Source organism: Centruroides sculpturatus, unplaced genomic scaffold, assembly GCF_000671375.1.
Source record: "Centruroides sculpturatus isolate CEXI.00-Female unplaced genomic scaffold, Cexi_2.0 scaffold1128, whole genome shotgun sequence".
Lineage (NCBI taxonomy): Eukaryota > Metazoa > Arthropoda > Arachnida > Scorpiones > Buthidae > Centruroides > Centruroides sculpturatus.
In genome coordinates this window covers 37,063-44,004 of record NW_019385590.1, presented here as the reverse complement: position 1 = coordinate 44,004, position 6,942 = coordinate 37,063, and positions in this window count along the sequence as shown.

Below are 6,942 nucleotides of genomic sequence, written 5' to 3'. Positions count from 1 at the left end.
TCAGTAAAATATACAATTGATTTGAAAAGAAGACATTTAACCGCTATGTAAATCAAAGTTGTATTTTAATGTAGTTAATCAGATAACATTAAGCTTCGATTCATATATTTTCTAATTTCAAATATTGCAGCTTATATTTAAATAGACAATTTTTTTAATATGCATTTCCGAAGATTTAAAATAGTGGTTCTATTTTTCTTTTTTCATGAGATAGAATTATTCTTCAAACTGAAATAATGTAGCATTATTTATATTACTTATTCTGAAAAGTTTAGTCTCGTAGTACAATACTACTATTTATCTGTATAGTCAAAGTCTCGAATAACTTAACTCTTATTCTGAACGTAAATACTCATAATTATTAAAGGATCTGAAAATATTGAATATGTCATATATCGTTAAGTGATATATAATATAACTCGTTTAATAATAACCCCTCTTTTAAAGTTCAATTCAATTTAGACATTAATTGATAAATTAAAAATTTTGAAATTATAATAATCTGTATTTGTAATGTTTTTATTCAATTTTGTTAATAAAATATATCAGAAATATATAGTATCAATTCTGCACAATGAAAATAGATTGTCATTAAAGAGATAAATCAATGAACTATTTGAATTCATATTCATTGAAATATATAGATATTGTTTAAAATATTTACTATTTTAAATATAATATCAATAGAATGTTCAAAATAATTAGTTTCTTCTCAATAAAATAATTTGTAAATTAAATTAAATTTTGTCTGATAGAATTGAAATTACAGTGATATTTTACTGATAAGAAGTTAATTAAATGCCTTAATTTAGACACATTCAAAATCTCTGTAGTATAAAACGATGGTTATAAATTTAACAACACAATAGAATTAAAGTATTTAATATCTGAAATTATATATCTTTCTTATTCGTATTACCGTAAATATATTAAATATACCATAAAATGTACTTATTAAAAGGTAATAAAAGTTAAAAAATATTATAAGCAACTATTGTCTATTGATTTTAATGAAGGAATAAACATAAATAATGAATTTTTCTGATTAATAATAATTAAAAATGTTTTCGAACATTTTTTATACATCGTATAAAGGGTATTTTCGGAAGGTCTCACTAAGAAGTATTCTTAGAATGAGGGATTTTTACAGGAAAAATTTATATATAGGCCTACAGTTTTAAAAGTTACTGCTAGATGGCAGTTAGATACCGTACGGAGTAAATCATTCGCCGCATGGGTTTCAAAATTCTCAGGAAGGACAATGTCTATGTAATGTTTTAGAAATATGAAGCCTACTTTTCATTACATGGAGAACTAAACACATTACTGCGGCATATGAACACATGCCATCCACGTGCGTGCACATCGGAATCCCTTCATTCACCACAAGTGATAGTTTGGAAAGACTTCTCTGCCTCTTATAGAGTGGGACCTTTTTCTTTGAAGAGCTTTGCCAAGAACGGGCTGAAACGCTACCATAGTCAAAGCGCAGCGTTGTTTGAAACTGTTGCGTGTGCAAATCGTGTCATGTTTGCAATAAAGATAAGAGTTACCAACAGGTTACAGTTATGTCGAATGCGGCACCAATTGGCTTCTCCAGTAAAAAATTTCTGATGAAAACATTTAGTAAAAATAGGTAAAGAGTTATCAATAAGCACTTCAAGATCCCCTGGCCTCCATGTTCTTCAGATTTGACATCAGTAGATTTCTACTTATGGGGTATTTAAAATCTACAGTATATCAATTAGGCCCTTTCACATTGTCGGAAATGAAATATGCTATTAGAAATGAAGTGAGTTCCATCTATCCGAATGGGCTATACTCAGTACTTGAAGACGATGTTACTCGCCTTAGTTGTGTCATACACTATAATGTCAAATAAACTTTATAATATTTTTACCAAGATAAGTTTTGTTAACCAAATCGAAGACAAGTCTGCCCAACAGAGATCACCATTTATTTTTCATTCCGGACAGGTAATTGTAAAATAAAACAATTTTAATCTGTGTAACTGTGTTGCTGTAATCTTATACACCTGTATGATAAGTCCTATTAATAGAAATACACTATTATAGTGATTGAAAGAATAAGTGGATAACAATGAATTGACCTACACGTGTAAACAACGGAAAAAGAACAGAGAAGGACCGCGAAGTGAAAATGTGAAAATAAATATGAAATTGAGTTGATAACATAATCCAACAAGTCGAGGCAGCTTANTAGTGATTGAAAGAATAAGTGGATAACAATGAATTGACCTACACGTGTAAACAACGGAAAAAGAACAGAGAAGGACCGCGAAGTGAAAATGTGAAAATAAATATGAAATTGAGTTGATAACATAATCCAACAAGTCGAGGCAGCTTATTGGCGCGAAATTCGCCAATCTTTTACTTAAATAAGAAAAAAATTGCGCTATCTCGAACTTGAAATGTATGTTTAGCATTAGTAAAAGGTGCCAAAATAGTTAATTTAGTGTGTTTTTATTATTTCTTACACCTGGTTTTAGTTATTCGGTTTTCGGCCGAATAGCAAAACATTGACCGAATACCGAATAGTAACCGAATATTCGTTGCATCTTTACTAATTTACAGCATTCCATTTGCTCACTTACAGGCAGCGCCATCTGTTGGGATACTACGTGTAAATCAGCAAATAAAACATTTCACGTTTTTTCAACTTTTTTACCAGTAGATGGCGCTGCGCGTAAGCAGCAAATCGGCGATAGAAATTAATTAATTTACAGAAATTCAACAGATATTTTGGAGTGACATTATCTAAGTTAACATTATAAACGTAAAACATTCATTGAATAAGGATTTCATACTTTATTGTATTTTATTATTGTAAAATAACATCAAAAATGTTTTTAAAATTAATAATATTTTTAATTTTACTTAATTAATTTTTATATTTACAGACTACATAAAAAATAATATAATAAATACAAATAAAATCTTTAGAATGTTCCAAAGTAAAACATTTATGATAAAATACAAAATTTATCATAGAGCGTGGTAGCGCTCTATACTAGTGCTTAGGCACATGTTGTTTATGAGAATGGCGACATTCAATCCCTTTTACCGGCGATGTTATTTTAAAGATCGCGTTAAGAATTAGTTAGAATACCTCAAAAAATTAGGTAAACTATCATATAGAATTCAGGATCTCACACTTTTTTCCCTACCACTATATATAGATGACAGAATGTATCTCTTTATTCTTCGCTTTTGGATTGTTCTGCAACAAATCTTTTATTTTTATTCTCAGAGACCCTGAAGAAAATATAGACTACCACGAAACCTAGACACCTCGCCNGATTTTTTGTTCCTAAAGAAGATAATTCAAATGGACGAAAAGGTTTGAAAAGTGAATAAAAAAGACTGCATTTTTACACGTTTTTGTCGACGTTTAGTTTGAGATTACTAAATTCAAGTTGTATATTATATGAAAGAATTATAGAATTAATTATCATGTTCAACACAACAATTAACTGTGGCTTTTTCAGAAAAGTTATTAAAGTTTACCTTATTTTACTTTTTAGTCTTTTTATAAAATTAAATTTACGGATTTTTTAAAAAGTATACCAAGGGTTCCAAAAGGGTCCCAAGCTCTTTTTAATTATTTTACTTATATTTTAATGAAAGTTTTGTGAGCATACATACCTAATACTAACTCTAAGCGGATGCCTCGTATATACAGAAACAACGAAATATATAAAATTTATAATCATAACAGAGTCTTTACAGAACCCCGCTTGGTATATTAAAGCTTAAGAATCAGAAATTTCGGAATCTATTGTCAATCTAAAAATGTCATTAAATTAAAATTTTAATTCATTTTTTGGCTGAAACATATTCAAAATTACGACTGTTTATACATTTCTAATAAAAAGTAATCTGTTAAAAAAAATTACTGTACTTAATTTGTTTGTATTAGCCAACATTTTATTCAATATCAAATAGGAAATATTTTGAAGGCAATTATTGATAACCTCGCACGAAAATAAAAACTTAATTTTCTATCAGTCAATTGTTTTAAGATAAATCTCCTGAAATAATCATAGTTAATATTAATACTGTAAAATATATCACGCGCAGCTTACAGTACTTTGTGCCTAAAAATATACTTGATATCTCACATTTTCTATCGATTGTACTAAACTAATGCCTTCACCCACAAGTACTATCTAGAATAATAATATGCAAATAATTTAGAAAATAAACTTAAATTAATGCATATTCGGCATGTTGGGACCAGGCTAAATTATTAAGAAAGGTGTTTGACCTGAACAAGTTACGATCAATGGAAGCTTTTGAAATATTCCAAGCATGTAGAAAGGATGAGCGCATTAATTTCAAGGAGAAAGAAACGTTATCTAAACCATGGCAGTCTCTAAACTCAATAAGGAAAGAGAACGACATAGACTCGACTTAAAAATTTTTTTGTTTCTTTGCAGACACACTAAGGCGACATTTTTCAACACTTGGCAAATTATTTACCATTTATTCAGTTGGGACGCTTTTTACATTTCGCGTTTCGGGCATTGGCCTCTCTTCAGCCAACTAAACGTAAAAATAAAACATGAGAAAAATNATACCAGTGCTTAGGCACATGTTTATGAGAATGGTGACATTCAATCCCTTTTACCAGCGACGTTATTTTAAAGATCGCGTTAAGAATTAGTTAGAATACCTCAAAAAATTAGGTAAACTATCATATAGAATTCAGGATCTCACACTTTTTTCCCTACCACTATATATAGATGACAGAATGTATCTCTTTATTCTTCGCTTTTGGATTGTTCTGCAACAAATCTTTTATTTTTATTCTCAGAGACCCTGAAGAAAATATAGACTACCACGAAACCTAGACACCTCGCCCCTCTCGTGATTTCACTCCCTTTATTAACTGATTTTGATAAAATTTAAAATTTTATGTAGATTGAACAAAGTACCTAAATCCTCGGCCCGATCTATATCAAATTTTTCATACTTATTCTTTGGGACCCTGATTAAAATCTGTTGGCTATCACGAGACTGTCAAATAAATATACAATTATCATGAAAACTATTCTACTGAAGTCATTAATGTCTTAAAAATACTTGAAATTCCATTAAAAATGGTGAAACCAAGTTAAAAAAGTAAACAGTTCACAGTGAATTAAGTGTGAGGTCCAAAGTAAACATCGAAGCCTTTTTCTGCGTTGATGCTGATTTTTCCAATGTATTATCATAATGACATTACTTCATCTAAAACTTCCTGTAGTTGTAGTCTGTGCAATATGCATTTTCTTCACCCGTTGCGTCATACTGTCAAATATGCTTCCAGTATTTATATGCCACTATTTTCATAAGTTTTCTTTATTTAGATATTTTTGCTGAGCTTTACTTTTTAACCCGGTTTCATCGGTTTTTTTCATTGGATTTTAATTTTTATAGGGGTGACCAGGGCAGGTTGAAACACGGGGAATGTTGAAACATTCGCAACATCTTTTTGTGCAGCCAATAAAATGTGTCAACCTATTATCTACTGTACTGTACTGTACATGTACGCTTGAGAGTGGGAGAAACGACTTACTAATGTAATGGTGTGAGCGTGGCGGGGAAATTATTGTAGTTTGCAGGAATTTCATGATTTCCTATCGGGTCAGTACTTTTTATGTCAAAATTGTAAATGTTTTGTTTGAGAACACACTACTTTTTTTACAATTTTTTTTATATTGGTCTATAAGAAAAATGGATACAATCACGCAAAATTACTAAAGTTTAGTAAAGAACACCTAAGTGTCGTTTTGATATTAAATGAAGTCGTCGAAGTGGGGCATGTAGAAACGAATATAGTGGAGCGAGTTAAAACTGTTGAAACGTCTAAATTTGCTGTTTCTCGGGATGATACGAAACGATAAAAGAAAGTACAAAAGAAAAGTGAATGAAGAGAAGATGCTGGATGCATTCAGTAGTGGTTTGGAATCGAATGAGTCTGCGTTGTGGCAAAAGATTGTAATATACTACATGTGACTCTATACAGATATATGCAGAAAGCTAAGAATTATATGGTAAGTAGGCCGCATTTTTGGAGAAAGATATTGTGCACATTATTTTTCCATCGCCATCCATGTCATGTTTGCTCTTACAATTGTAAACAGAGCACCTACTTGGTCGTTTCACCAAAAATATATTCATGAAAATACATGTAGGATATTGCAACTGAAAGTGGACTATGCAACACCAAGGAAGATCTGTGGCCTTGCATTGATGCAAGACCAAAACAAATGCTGTTAGTTTCCTCAATGTAGTGAGAAATATCGCTTTCTTGAGCAATGTAGTGAGCAATATTATCTATCTATCTGACTATATCTTATAATATAATGGGTTGATAATAATACAGTAGAGCGTCGTTTATCCGAATCAATTGGGGACTGGGGTTGTTCGGATAACTTATTTTTCGGATAACCGATTATGTACGAAAAAATATATTAACCTATCCCATGTTGAAATTTTTCTCCGTTGTGGGTCGCTTCGCGTTGAATTTTCGTCGATGTTAAGCCTAATGTAAACTTTTTAAAATAATAATCGTGGCTATTGTATCGTGAAAAATTATTTCTTTATTTTTTACAAACAAAATAAATATATTGAAAAATATAAAAACAAAAAAAATTGTACTTTAGAAGTTAATCTAGTATCAAAAACGTTCGATTCAGCAGAACACACAGTCCTCAGAAAAACACCACACAAAAGAGCCAGTGCTGCCAGCTAAAACACACACATCAACAAAAAATATATTGGAGTAGCCCAAGATATAGCCAAAGATTGCAGCGCCACAGCACTAGCGAAAATTTTAATTTGACGACTGAAATTCTTTCGGATAACCGACGTTTCGGATAAACGACGCTCCACTGTAATAACAATAAGCTGAGAGTCCAAACGGTTAGGAGTTAAA